The sequence below is a fragment of the Taudactylus pleione genome, unplaced genomic scaffold (genome assembly GCF_031769625.1).
Source record: "Taudactylus pleione unplaced genomic scaffold, aTauple2 ptg000548l, whole genome shotgun sequence".
NCBI lineage: Eukaryota > Metazoa > Chordata > Amphibia > Anura > Myobatrachidae > Taudactylus > Taudactylus pleione.
In genome coordinates, this window is record NW_028284950.1 from 54,844 (window position 1) to 69,914 (window position 15,071).

The window sequence follows — 15,071 nt, forward strand, 5'->3', positions numbered from 1 at the left end:
ATTTTCTGTGTTTGTGAATTGTGTGCGCAGTAGCCGCACGTGCATCAACAAAGTAGTGCCAAGCGTGCGCCTGTGTCATAAGTAAAGGGCCGGCTGGCTTGACCGTTAAAGGGTGCTGTAACCCCCAAAGTACACTCCAAACCAAAAAAATATATATTTTCTGTGTTTGTGAATTGTGTGCGCAGTAGCCGCACGTGTATCAACAAAGTAGTGCCAAGCGTGCGCCTGTGTCATAAGTAAAGGGCCGGCTGGCTTGACCATTAAAGGGTGCTGTAACCCCCAAAGTACACTCCAGTCCAAACCAAAAAAAAAATGATTTTCTGTGTTTGTGAATTGTGTGCGCAGTAGCCGCACGTGCATCCACAAAGTAGTGCCAAGCGTGCGCCTGTGTCATAAGTAAAGGGCCGGCTGGCTTGACCGTTAAAGGGTGCTGTAACCCCCAAAGTACACTCCAGTCCAAACCAAAAAAAAAATAATTTTCTGTGTTTGTGAATTGTGTGCGCAGAAGCCGCACGTGCATCAACAAAGTAGTGCCAAGCGTGCGCCTGTGTCATAAGTAAAGGGCCGGCTGGCTTGACCGTTAAAGGGTGCTGTAACCCCCAAAGTACACTCCAAACCAAAAAAATATATATTTTCTGTGTTTGTGAATTGTGTGCGCAGTAGCCGCACGTGCATCAACAAAGTAGTGCCAAGCGTGTGCCTGTGTCATAAGTAAAGGGCCGGCTGGCTTGACCATTAAATGGTGCTGTAACCCCCAAAATACACTCCAGTCCAAACCAAAAAAAAAATTATTTTCTGTGTTTGTGAATTGTGTGCGCAGAAGCCGCACGTGCATCAAGAAAGTAGTGCCAAGCGTGTGCCTGTGTCATAAGTAAAGGGCCGGCTGGCTTGCCCGTTAAAGGGTGCTGTAACTCCCAAAGTACACTCCAGTCCAAAACAAAAAAAAAATAATTTTCTGTGTTTGTGAATTGTGTGCGCAGAAGCCGCACGTGCATCAACAAAGTAGTGCCAAGCGTGCGCCTGTGTCATAAGTAAAGGGCCGGCTGGCTTGACCGTTAAAGGGTGCTGTAACCCCCAAAGTACTCTCCAAACCAAAAAAATATATATTTTCTGTGTTTGTGACTTGTGTGCACTGTGGCTGAACGTGCATCAACAAAGGAGCAGCGCCAAGAGTGCGCCTGAGTCCCATAAGTAAAGAGCCGGCTGGCTCATTTCTTAAAGGGTGCTGTAACCCCCAAAGTACACTCCAGTCCAAACCAAAAAAATATATATTTTCTGTGTTTGTGAATTGTGTGCGCAGTAGCCGCACGTGCATCAACAAAGTAGTGCCAAGCGTGCGCCTGTGTCATAAGTAAAGGGCTGGCTGGCTTGACCGTTAGTGGGTGGTATAACCCCCAAAGTACACTCCAAACCAAAAAAATATATATTTTCTGTGTTTGTGAATTGTGTGCGCAGTAGCCGCACGTGCATCAACAAAGTAGTGCCAAGCGTGCGCCTGTGTCATAAGTAAAGGGCCGGCTGGCTTGACCATTAAAGGGTGCTGTAACCCCCAAAGTACACTCCAGTCCAAACCAAAAAAAAAATAATTTTCTGTGTTTGTGAATTGTGTGCGCAGTAGCCGCACGTGCATCAAGAAAGTAGTGCCAAGCGTGTGCCTGTGTCATAAGTAAAGGGCCGGCTGGCTTGCCCGTTAAAGGGTGCTGTAACTCCCAAAGTACACTCCAGTCCAAAACAAAAAAAAAATAATTTTCTGTGTTTGTGAATTGTGTGCGCAGAAGCCGCACGTGCATCAACAAAGTAGTGCCAAGCGTGCGCCTGTGTCATAAGTAAAGGGCCGGCTGGCTTGACCGTTAAAGGGTGCTGTAACCCCCAAAGTACTCTCCAAACCAAAAAAATATATATTTTCTGTGTTTGTGACTTGTGTGCACTGTGGCTGAACGTGCATCAACAAAGGAGCAGCGCCAAGAGTGCGCCTGAGTCCCATAAGTAAAGAGCCGGCTGGCTCATTTCTTAAAGGGTGCTGTAACCCCCAAAGTACACTCCAGTCCAAACCAAAAAAAAATATATTTTCTGTGTTTGTGAATTGTGTGCGCAGTAGCCGCACGTGCATCAACAAAGTAGTGCCAAGCGTGCGCCTGTGTCATAAGTAAAGGGCTGGCTGGCTTGACCGTTAATGGGTGGTATAAGCCCCAAAGTACACTCCAAACCAAAAAAATATATATTTTCTGTGTTTGTGAATTGTGTGCGCAGAAGCCGCACGTGCATCAAGAAAGTAGTGCCAAGCGTGTGCCTGTGTCATAAGTAAAGGGCCGGCTGGCTTGCCCGTTAAAGGGTGCTGTAACTCCCAAAGTACACTCCAGTCCAAAACAAAAAAAAAATAATTTTCTGTGTTTGTGAATTGTGTGCGCAGAAGCCGCACGTGCATCAACAAAGTAGTGCCAAGCGTGCGCCTGTGTCATAAGTAAAGGGCCGGCTGGCTTGACCGTTAAAGGGTGCTGTAACCCCCAAAGTACTCTCCAAACCAAAAAAATATATATTTTCTGTGTTTGTGACTTGTGTGCACTGTGGCTGAACGTGCATCAACAAAGGAGCAGCGCCAAGAGTGCGCCTGAGTCCCATAAGTAAAGAGCCGGCTGGCTCATTTCTTAAAGGGTGCTGTAACCCCCAAAGTACACTCCAGTCCAAACCAAAAAAAAATATATTTTCTGTGTTTGTGAATTGTGTGCGCAGTAGCCACACGTGCATCAACAAAGTAGTGCCAAGCGTGCGCCTGTGTCATAAGTAAAGGGCTGGCTGGCTTGACCGTTAATGGGTGGTATAACCCCCAAAGTACACTCCAAACCAAAAAAATATATATTTTCTGTGTTTGTGAATTGTGTGCGCAGTAGCCGCACGTGCATCAACAAAGTAGTGCCAAGCGTGCGCCTGTGTCATAAGTAAAGGGCCGGCTGGCTTGACCATTAAAGGGTGCTGTAACCCCCAAAGTACACTCCAGTCCAAACCAAAAAAAAAATAATTTTCTGTGTTTGTGAATTGTGTGCGCAGTAGCCGCACGTGCATCAACAAAGTAGTGCCAAGCGTGCGCCTGTGTCATAAGTAAAGGGCCGGCTGGCTTGACCATTAAAGGGTGCTGTAACCCCCAAAGTACACTCCAGTCCAAACCAAAAAAAAAATAATTTTCTGTGTTTGTGAATTGTGTGCGCAGAAGCCGCACGTGCATCAACAAAGTAGTGCCAAGCGTGTGCCTGTGTCATAAGTAAAGGGCCGGCTGGCTTGCCCGTTAAAGGGTGCTGTAACTCCCAAAGTACACTCCAGTCCAAAACAAAAAAAAAATAATTTTCTGTGTTTGTGAATTGTGTGCGCAGAAGCCGCACGTGCATCAACAAAGTAGTGCCAAGCGTGCGCCTGTGTCATAAGTAAAGGGCCGGCTGGCTTGACCGTTAAAGGGTGCTCTAACCCCCAAAGTACTCTCCAAACCAAAAAAATATATATTTTCTGTGTTTGTGACTTGTGTGCACTGTGGCTGAACGTGCATCAACAAAGGAGCAGCGCCAAGAGTGCGCCTGAGTCCCATAAGTAAAGAGCCGGCTGGCTCATTTCTTAAAGGGTGCTGTAACCCCCAAAGTACACTCCAGTCCAAACCAAAAAAAAATATATTTTCTGTGTTTGTGAATTGTGTGCGCAGTAGCCGCACGTGCATCAACAAAGTAGTGCCAAGCGTGCGCCTGTGTCATAAGTAAAGGGCTGGCTGGCTTGACCGTTAATGGGTGGTATAACCCCCAAAGTACACTCCAAACCAAAAAAATATATATTTTCTGTGTTTGTGAATTGTGTGCGCAGTAGCCGCACGTGCATCAACAAAGTAGTGCCAAGCGTGCGCCTGTGTCATAAGTAAAGGGCCGGCTGGCTTGACCATTAAAGGGTGCTGTAACCCCCAAAGTACACTCCAGTCCAAACCAAAAAAAAAATAATTTTCTGTGTTTGTGAATTGTGTGCGCAGTAGCCGCACGTGCATCAACAAAGTAGTGCCAAGCGTGCGCCTGTGTCATAAGTAAAGGGCCAGCTGGCTTGACCATTAAAGGGTGCTGTAACCCCCAAAGTACACTCCAAACCAAAAAAATATATATTTTCTGTGTTTGTGAATTGTGTGCGCAGTAGCCGCACGTGTATCAACAAAGTAGTGCCAAGCGTGCGCCTGTGTCATAAGTAAAGGGCCGGCTGGCTTGACCATTAAAGGGTGCTGTAACCCCCAAAGTACACTCCAGTCCAAACCAAAAAAAAAATGATTTTCTGTGTTTGTGAATTGTGTGCGCAGTAGCCGCACGTGCATCAACAAAGTAGTGCCAAGCGTGCGCCTGTGTCATAAGTAAAGGGCTGGCTGGCTTGACCGTTAATGGGTGGTATAACCCCCAAAGTACACTCCAAACCAAAAAAATATATATTTTCTGTGTTTGTGAATTGTGTGCGCAGTAGCCGCACGTGCATCAACAAAGTAGTGCCAAGCGTGCGCCTGTGTCATAAGTAAAGGGCCGGCTGGCTTGACCATTAAAGGGTGCTGTAACCCCCAAAGTACACTCCAGTCCAAACCAAAAAAATATATATTTTCTGTGTTTGTGAATTGTGTGCGCAGTAGCCGCACGTGCATCAACAAAGTAGTGCCAAGCGTGCGCCTGTGTCATAAGTAAAGGGCCGGCTGGCTTGACCGTTATAGGGTGCTGTAACCCCCAAAGTACAATCCAAACCAAAAAAATATATATTTTCTGTGTTTGTGAATTGTGTGCGCAGTAGCCGCACGTGTATCAACAAAGTAGTGCCAAGCGTGCGCCTGTGTCATAAGTAAAGGGCCGGCTGGCTTGACCATTAAAGGGTGCTGTAACCCCCAAAGTACACTCCAGTCCAAACCAAAAAAAAAATTATTTTCTGTGTTTGTGAATTGTGTGCGCAGTAGCCGCACGTGCATCAACAAAGTAGTGCCAAGCGTGCGCCTGTGTCATAAGTAAAGGGCCGGCTGGCTTGACCGTTAAAGGGTGCTGTAACCCCCAAAGTACACTCCAGTCCAAACCAAAAAAAAAATTATTTTCTGTGTTTGTGAATTGTGTGCGCAGAAGCCGCACGTGCATCAACAAAGTAGTGCCAAGCGTGCGCCTGTGTCATAAGTAAAGGGCCAGCTGGCTTGACCGTTAAAGGGTGCTGTAACCCCCAAAGTACACTCCAAACCAAAAAAATATATATTTTCTGTGCTTGTGAATTGTGTGCGCAGTAGCCGCACGTGTATCAACAAAGTAGTGCCAAGCGTGCGCCTGTGTCATAAGTAAAGGGCCGGCTGGCTTGACCATTAAAGGGTGCTGTAACCCCCAAAGTACACTCCAGTCCAAACCAAAAAAAAAATGATTTTCTGTGTTTGTGAATTGTGTGCGCAGTAGCCGCATGTGCATCAACAAAGTAGTGCCAAGCGTGCGCCTGTGTCATAAGTAAAGGGCCGGCTGGCTTGACCCTTAAAGGGTGCTGTAACCCCCAAAGTACACTCCAGTCCAAACCAAAAAAAAATATATTTTCTGTGTTTGTGAATTGTGTGCGCAGTAGCCGCATGTGCATCAACAAAGTAGTGCCAAGCGTGCGCCTGTGTGTAAAGGGCCGGATGGCTTGACCGTTAAAGGGTGCTGTAACCCCCAAAGTACATTCCAGTCCAAACAAAAAAAAAATATATTTTCTGTGTTTGTGAATTGTGTGCGCAGTAGCCGCACGTGCATCAACAAAGTAGTGCCAAGCGTGCGCCTGTGTCATAAGTAAAGGGCCGGCTGGCTTGACCATTAAAGGGTGCTGTAACCCCCAAAGTACACTCCAGTCCAAACCAAAAAAAAAATTATTTTCTGTGTTTGTGAATTGTGTGCGCAGTAGCCGCACGTGCATCAACAAAGTAGTGCCAAGCGTGCGCCTGTGTCATAAGTAAAGGGCCGGCTGGCTTGACCGTTAAAGGGTGCTGTAACCCCCAAAGTACACTCCAGTCCAAACCAAAAAAAAAATTATTTTCTGTGTTTGTGAATTGTGTGCGCAGAAGCCGCACGTGCATCAACAAAGTAGTGCCAAGCGTGCGCCTGTGTCATAAGTAAAGGGCCGGCTGGCTTGACCGTTAAAGGGTGCTGTAACCCCCAAAGTACACTCCAAACCAAAAAAATATATATTTTCTGTGTTTGTGAATTGTGTGCGCAGTAGCCGCACGTGCATCAACAAAGTAGTGCCAAGCGTGCGCCTGTGTCATAAGTAAAGGGCCGGCTGGCTTGACCATTAAATGGTGCTGTAACCCCCAAAGTACACTCCAGTCCAAACCAAAAAAAAAATTATTTTCTGTGTTTGTGAATTGTGTGCGCAGAAGCCGCACGTGCATCAACAAAGTAGTGCCAAGCGTGTGCCTGTGTCATAAGTAAAGGGCCGGCTGGCTTGCCCGTTAAAGGGTGCTGTAACTCCCAAAGTACACTCCAGTCCAAACCAAAAAAAAAATTATTTTCTGTGTTTGTGAATTGTGTGCACAGAAGCCGCACGTGCATCAACAAAGTAGTGCCAAGCGTGCGCCTGTGTCATAAGTAAAGGGCCGGCTGGCTTGACCGTTAAAGAGTGCTGTAACCCCCAAAGTACTCTCCAAACCAAAAAAATATATATTTTCTGTGTTTGTGACTTGTGTGCACTGTGGCTGAACGTGCATCAACAAAGGAGCAGCGCCAAGAGTGCGCTTGTGTCCCATAAGTAAAGAGCCGGCTGGCTCATTTCTTAAAGGGTGTTGTAACCCCCAAAGTACACTCCAGTCCAAACCAAAAAAATATATATTTTCTGTGTTTGTGAATTGTGTGCGCAGTAGCCGCACGTGCATCAACAAAGTAGTGCCAAGCGTGCGCCTGTGTCATAAGTAAAGGGCTGGCTGGCTTGACCGTTAATGGGTGCTATAACCCCCAAAGTACACTCCAAACCAAAAAAATATATATTTTCTGTGTTTGTGAATTGTGTGCGCAGTAGCCGCACGTGCATCAACAAAGTAGTGCCAAGCGTGCGCCTGTGTCATAAGTAAAGGGCCGGCTGGCTTGACCATTAAATGGTGCTGTAACCCCCAAAGTACACTCCAGTCCAAACCAAAAAAAAGTATATTTTCTGTGTTTGTGAATTGTGTGCGCAGTAGCCGCACGTGCATCAACAAAGTAGTGCCAAGCGTGCGCCTGTGTCATAAGTAAAGGGACGGCTGGCTTGACCGTTAAAGGGTGCTGTAACCCCCAAAGTACACTCCAAACCAAAAAAATATATATTTTCTGTGTTTGTGAATTGTGTGCGCAGTAGCCGCACGTGTATCAACAAAGTAGTGCCAAGCGTGCGCCTGTGTCATAAGTAAAGGGCCGGCTGGCTTGACCATTAAAGGGTGCTGTAACCCCCAAAGTACACTCCAGTCCAAACCAAAAAAAAAATGATTTTCTGTGTTTGTGAATTGTGTGCGCAGTAGCCGCACGTGCATCAACAAAGTAGTGCCAAGCGTGCGCCTGTGTCATAAGTAAAGGGCCGGCTGGCTTGACCGTTAAAGGTTGCTGTAACCCCCAAAGTACACTCCAGTCCAAACCAAAAAATAATTATTTTCTGTGTTTGTGAATTGTGTGCGCAGAAGCCGCACGTGCATCAACAAAGTAGTGCCAAGCGTGCGCCTGTGTCATAAGTAAAGGGCCGGCTGGCTTGACCGTTAAAGGGTGCTGTAACCCCCAAAGTACACTCCAAACCAAAAAAATATATATTTTCTGTGTTTGTGAATTGTGTGCGCAGTAGCCGCACGTGTATCAACAAAGTAGTGCCAAGCGTGCGCCTGTGTCATAAGTAAAGGGCCGGCTGGCTTGACCATTAAATGGTGCTGTAACCCCCAAAGTACACTCCAGTCCAAACCAAAAAAAAAATGATTTTCTGTGTTTGTGAATTGTGTGCGCAGTAGCCGCACGTGCATCAACAAAGTAGTGCCAAGCGTGCGCCTGTGTCATAAGTAAAGGGCCGGCTGGCTTGACCCTTAAAGGGTGCTGTAACCCCCAAAGTACACTCCAGTCCAAACCAAAAAAATATATATTTTCTGTGTTTGTGAATTGTGTGCGCAGTAGCCGCATGTGCATCAACAAAGTATTGCCAAGCGTGCGCCTGTGTGTAAAGGGCCGGCTGGCTTGACCGTTAAAGGGTGCTGTAACCCCCAAAGTACATTCCAGTCCAAACAAAGAAAAAAATATTTTCTGTGTTTGTGAATTGTGTGCGCAGTAGCCGCACGTGCATAAACAAAGTAATGCCAAGCGTGCGCCTGTGTCATAAGTAAAGGGCCGGCTGGCTTGACCGTTAAAGGGTGCTGTAACCCCCAAAGTACACTCCAGTCCAAACCAAAAAAAAAAATATTTTCTGTGTTTGTGAATTGTGTGCGCAGTAGCCGCACGTGCATCAACAAAGTAGTGCCAAGCGTGCGCCTGTGTCATAAGTAAAGGGCCGGCTGGCTTGACCATTAAAGGGTGCTGTAACCCCCAAAGTACACTCCAGTCCAAACCCCCCAAAAAATTATTTTCTGTGTTTGTGAATTGTGTGCGCAGTAGCCGCACGTGCATCAACAAAGTAGTGCCAAGCGTGCGCCTGTGTCATAAGTAAAGGGCCGGCTGGCTTGACCGTTAAAGGGTGCTGTAACCCCCAAAGTACACTCCAGTCCAAACCAAAAAAAAAATTATTTTCTGGGTTTGTGAATTGTGTGCGCAGTAGCCGCCCGTGCATCAACAAAGTAGTGCCAAGCGTGCGCCTGTGTCATAAGTAAAGGGCTGGCTGGCTTGACCGTTAAAGGGTGCTGTAACCCCCAAAGTACACTCCAAACCAAAAAAAAATATATTTTCTGTGTTTGTGAATTGTGTGCGCAGTAGCCGCACGTGTATCAACAAAGTAGTGCCAAGCGTGCGCCTGTGTCATAAGTAAAGGGCCGGCTGGCTTGAACATTAAAGGGTGCTGTAACCCGCAAAGTACACTCCAGTCCAAACCAAAAAAATATATATTTTCTGTGTTTGTGAATTGTGTGCGCAGTAGCCGCACGTGCATCAACAAAGTAGTGCCAAGCGTGCGCCTGTGTCATAAGTAAAGGGCCGGCTGGCTTGACCATTAAAGGGTGCTGTAACCCCCAAAGTACACTCCAGTCCAAACCAAAAAAAAAATTATTTTCTGTATTTGTGAATTGTGTGCGCAGTAGCCGCACGTGCATCAACAAAGTAGTGCCAAGCGTGTGCCTGTGTCATAAGTAAAGGGCCGGCTGGCTTGACCGTTAAAGGGTGCTGTAACCCCCAAAGTACACTCCAGTCCAAACCAAAAAAATATATATTTTCTGTGTTTGTGAATTGTGTGCGCAGTAGCCGCACGTGCATCAACAAAGTAGTGCCAAGCGTGCGCCTGTGTCATAAGTAAAGGGCCGGCTGGCTTGACCGTTAAAGGGTGCTGTAACCCCCAAAGTACTCTCCAAACCAAAAAAATATATATTTTCTGTGTTTGTGACTTGTGTGCACTGTGGCTGAACGTGCATCAACAAAGGAGCAGCGCCAAGAGTGCGCCTGTGTCCCATAAGTAAAGAGCCGGCTGGCTCATTTCTTAAAGGGTGTTGTAACCCCCAAAGTACACTCCAGTCCAAACCAAAAAAATATATATTTTCTGTGTTTGTGAATTGTGTGCGCAGTAGCCGCACGTGCATCAACAAAGTAGTGCCAAGCGTGCGCCTGTGTCATAAGTAAAGGGCTGGCTGGCTTGACCGTTAATGGGTGCTATAACCCCCAAAGTACACTCCAAACCAAAAAAAAATATATTTTCTGTGTTTGTGAATTGTGTGCGCAGTAGCCGCACGTGCATCAACAAAGTAGTGCCAAGCGTGCGCCTGTGTCATAAGTAAAGGGCCGGCTGGCTTGACCATTAAATGGTGCTGTAACCCCCAAAGTACACTCCAGTCCAAACCAAAAAAAAGTATATTTTCTGTGTTTGTGAATTGTGTGCGCAGTAGCCGCACGTGCATCAACAAAGTAGTGCCAAGCGTGCGCCTGTGTCATAAGTAAAGGGACGGCTGGCTTGACCGTTAAAGGGTGCTGTAACCCCCAAAGTACACTCCAAACCAAAAAAATATATATTTTCTGTGTTTGTGAATTGTGTGCGCAGTAGCCGCACGTGTATCAACAAAGTAGTGCCAAGCGTGCGCCTGTGTCATAAGTAAAAGGCCGGCTGGCTTGACCATTAAAGGGTGCTGTAACCCCCAAAGTACACTCCAGTCCAAACCAAAAAAAAAATGATTTTCTGTGTTTGTGAATTGTGTGCGCAGTAGCCGCACGTGCATCAACAAAGTAGTGCCAAGCGTGCGCCTGTGTCATAAGTAAAGGGCCAGCTGGCTTGACCATTAAAGGGTGCTGTAACCCCCAAAGTACACTCCAGTCCAAACCCAAAACAAAATTATTTTCTGTGTTTGTGAATTGTGTGCGCAGTAGCCGCACGTGCATCAACAAAGTAGTGCCAAGCGTGCGCCTGTGTCATAAGTAAAGGGCCGGCTGGCTTGACCGTTAAAGGGTGCTGTAACCCCCAAAGTACACTCCAGTCCAAACCAAAAAAAAAATTATTTTCTGTGTTTGTGAATTGTGTGCGCAGTAGCCGCACGTGCATCAACAAAGTAGTGCCAAGCGTGCGCCTGTGTCATAAGTAAAGGGCCAGCTGGCTTGACCGTTAAAGGGTGCTGTAACCCCCAAAGTACACTCCAGTCCAAACCAAAAAAATATATATTTTCTGTGTTTGTGAATTGTGTGCGCTGTAGCCGCACGTGCATCAACAAAGTAGTGCCAAGCGTGCGCCTGTGTCATAAGTAAAGGGCCGGCTGGCTTGACCGTTAAAGGGTGCTGTAACCCCCAAAGTACACTCCAAACCAAAAAAATATATATTTTCTGTGTTTGTGAATTGTGTGCGCAGTAGCCGCACGTGTATCAACAAAGTAGTGCCAAGCATGCGCCTGTGTCATAAGTAAAGGGCCAGCTGGCTTGACCATTAAAGGGTGCTGTAACCCCCAAAGTACACTCCAGTCCAAACCAAAAAAAAAATGATTTTCTGTGTTTGTGAATTGTGTGCGCAGTAGCCGCACGTGCATCAACAAAGTAGTGCCAACCGTGCGCCTGTGTCATAAGTAAAGGGCCGGCTGGCTTGACCATTAAAGCGTGCTGTAACTACCAAAGTACACTCCAGTCCAAACCAAAAAAAAAATTATTTTCTGTGTTTGTGAATTGTGTGCGCAGAAGCTGCACGTGCATCAACAAAGTAGTGCCAAGCGTGCGCCTGTGTCATAAGTAAAGGGCCAGCTGGCTTGACCGTTAAAGGGTGCTGTAACCCCCAAAGTACACTCCAAACCAAAAAAATATATATTTTCTGTGTTTGTGAATTGTGTGCGCAGTAGCCGCACGTGTATCAACAAAATAGTGCCAAGCGTGCGCCTGTGTCATAAGTAAAGGGCCAGCTGGCTTGACCATTAAAGGGTGCTGTAACCCCCAAAGTACACTCCAGTCCAAACCCCCAAAAAAATAATTTTCTGTGTTTGTGAATTGTGTGCGCAGTAGCCGCACGTGCATCAACAAAGTAGTGCCAAGCATGCGCCTGTGTCATAAGTAAAGGGCCGGCTGGCTTGACCCTTAAAGGGTGCTGTAACCCCCAAAGTACACTCCAGTCCAAACCAAAAAAAAAATTATTTTCTGTGTTTGTGAATTGTGTGCGCAGTAGCCGCACGTGCATCAACAAAGTAGTGCCAAGCGTGCGCCTGTGTCATAAGTAAAGGGCCGGCTGGCTTGACCGTTAAAGGGTGCTGTAACCCCCAAAGTACACTCCAGTCCAAACCCAAAAAAAAATTATTTTCTGTGTTTGTGAATTGTGTGCGCAGTAGCCGCACGTGCATCAACAAAGTAGTGCCAAGCGTGCGCCTGTGTCATAAGTAAAGGGCCAGCTGGCTTGACCGTTAAAGGGTGCTGTAACCCCCAAAGTACACTCCAGTCCAAACCAAAAAAAAAATTATTTTCTGTGTTTGTGAATTGTGTGCGCAGTAGCCGCACGTGCATCAACAAAGTAGTGCCAAGCGTGCGCCTGTGTCATAAGTAAAGGGCCTGCTGGCTTGACCGTTAAAGGGTGCTGTAACCCCCAAAGTACACTCCAGTCCAAACCAAAAAAATATATATTTTTTGTGTTTGTGAATTGTGTGCGCAGTAGCCGCACGTGCATCAACAAAGTAGTGCCAAGCGTGCGCCTGTGTGTAAAGGGCCGGCTGGCTTGACCGTTAAAGGGTGCTGTAACCCCCAAAGTACATTCCAGTCCAAAAAAAAAAATATATATTTTCTGTGTTTGTGAATTGTGTGCGCAGTAGCCGCACGTGCATAAACAAAGTAGTGCCAAGCGTGCGCCTGTGTCATAAGTAAAGGGCCGGCTGGCTTGACCGTTAAAGGGTGCTGTAACCCCCAAAGTACACTCCAGTCCAAACCAAAAAAAAAATAATTTTCTGTGTTTGTGAATTGTGTGCGCAGTAGCCGCACGTGCATCAACAAAGTAGTGCCAAGCGTGCACCTGTGTCATAAGTAAAGGGCCGGCTGGCTTGACCATTAAAGGGTGCTGTAACCCCCAAAGTACACTCCAGTCCAAACCAAAAAAAAAATTATTTTCTGTGTTTGTGAATTGTGTGCGCAGTAGCCGCACGTGCATCAACAAAGTAGTGCCAAGCGTGCGCCTGTGTCATAAGTAAAGGGCCGGCTGGCTTGACCGTTAAAGGGTGCTGTAACCCCCAAAGTACACTCCAGTCCAAACCAAAAAAAAAATAATTTTCTGTGTTTGTGAATTGTGTGCGCAGTAGCCGCACGTGCATCAACAAAGTAGTGCCAAGCGTGCGCCTGTGTCATAAGTAAAGGGCCGGCTGGCTTGACCGTTAAAGGGTGCTGTAACCCCCAAAGTACACTCCAAACCAAAAAAATATATATTTTCTATGTTTGTGAATTGTGTGCGCAGTAGCCGCACGTGTATCAACAAAGTAGTGCCAAGCGTGCACCTGTGTCATAAGTAAAGGGCCAGCTGGCTTGACCATTAAAGGGTGCTGTAACCCCCAAAGTACTCTCCAAACCAAAAAAAATATATTTTCTGTGTTTGTGACTTGTGTGCACTGTGGCTGCACGTGCATCAACAAAGGAGCAGCGCCAAGAGTGCGCCTGTGTCCCATAAGTAAAGAGCCGGCTGGCTCATTTCTTAAAGGGTGGTGTAACCCACAAAGTGCACTCCAGTCCAAACCAAAAAAAAAAATATTTTCTGTGTTTGTGAATTGTGTGCGCAGTAGCCGCACGTGCATCAACAAAGTAGTGCCAAGCGTGCGCCTGTGTCATAAGTAAAGGGCCGGCTGGCTTGACCGTTAAAGGGTGCTGTAACCCCCAAAGTACACTCCAAACCAAAAAAATATATATTTTCTGTGTTTGTGAATTGTGTGCGCAGCAGCCGCACGTGTATCAACAAAGTAGTGCCAAGCGTGCGCCTGTGTCATAAGTAAAGGGCCGGCTGGCTTGACCATTAAAGGGTGCTGTAACCCCCAAAGTACACTCCAGTCCAAACCAAAAAAAAAATGATTTTCTGTGTTTTGAATTGTGTGCGCAGTAGCCGCACGTGCATCAACAAAGTATTGCCAAGCGTGCGCCTGTGTCATAAGTAAAGGGCCCGCTGGCTTGACCGTTAAAGGGTGCTGTAACCCCCAAAGTACACTCCAGTCCAAACCAAAAAAAAAATTATTTTCTGTGTTTGTGAATTGTGTGCGCAGAAGCCGCACGTGCATCAACAAAGTAGTGCCAAGCGTGCGCCTGTGTCATAAGTAAAGGGCCGGCTGGCTTGACCGTTAAAGGGTGCTGTAACCCCCAAAGTACACTCCAAACCAAAAAAAAAAAAATATTTTCTGTGTTTGTGACTTGTGTGCACTGTGGCTGCACGTGCATCAACAAAGGAGCAGCGCCAAGCGTGCGCCTGTGTCCCATAAGTAAAGAGCCGGCTGGCTCATTTCTTAAAGGGTGGTGTAACCCACAAAGTGCACTACTCTCCAGCAAAAATAAAAAAATATTTTCTGTGTTAGTGTGCGCTTTAGCCGCACGTATATATCAATATAACATAAATGGAGGACCAAACTTTCTCCGATAAAAATAAAATAGGGAAAGATCAAGAACCACTTCCTCCTAGTGCTGTTGCTGCTGCTGGGAGTTGTTCATCATCCCAGAGAGGAAGTAGGAACATCACTACTTTTACTAAACAATTGACCCTCCAACAGTCCCTAGCGATGAGGATGAAGTACGACAGCAGTCATCCTGAAGCAAAACGTATAACTGAGGCCTTGACTGCTATGTTGGTGTTAGACGTGCGTCCGGTATCCGCCATTAGTGCAGTGGGATTTAGACAATTGATGGAGGTAGTGTGTCCCCGGTTCCAAATCACGTCTAGATTCCACCTGCATCCTCAAAGCAGCAGCGACAAGCGTGCGTCTGTCTGTTAAAGGGTGGTGACACCCTCAAAGTGTGCTCCTCAAACAATAAAAATATTCTTCTTTTTTCTGTCTTTGTGAATTGTGTGGGCTGTAGCCGCACCTGCATCCTCAAAGCAGCAGCGACAAGCGTGCGTCTGTCTGTTAAAGGGTGGTGTAACCCTCAAAGTGCGCTCCACAAACAATAAAAATATTCTTCTTTTTTTTTCTGTCTTTGTGAATTGTGTGGGCTGTAGCCGCACTTGCATCCTCAAAGCAGCAGCGACAAGCGTGCGTCTGTCTGTTAAAGGATTACATCGGTGACAGCATCCAAGTAGGCATGTCAGACAGTCCATACCTGTACTGGCAGGAAAAAGAAGCAATTTGGAGGTCCCTGTACAAACTGGCTCTATTTTACCTGAGTTGTCCCCCCTCCAGTGTGTACTCCGAAAGAGTGTTTAGTGCAGCCGGGAACCTTGTCAGCGAAAGGCGTAGGAGGTTGCTTCCACAAAATGTGGAGAAGATGATGTTCATAAAATGAATTATCAACTCTTCCAGG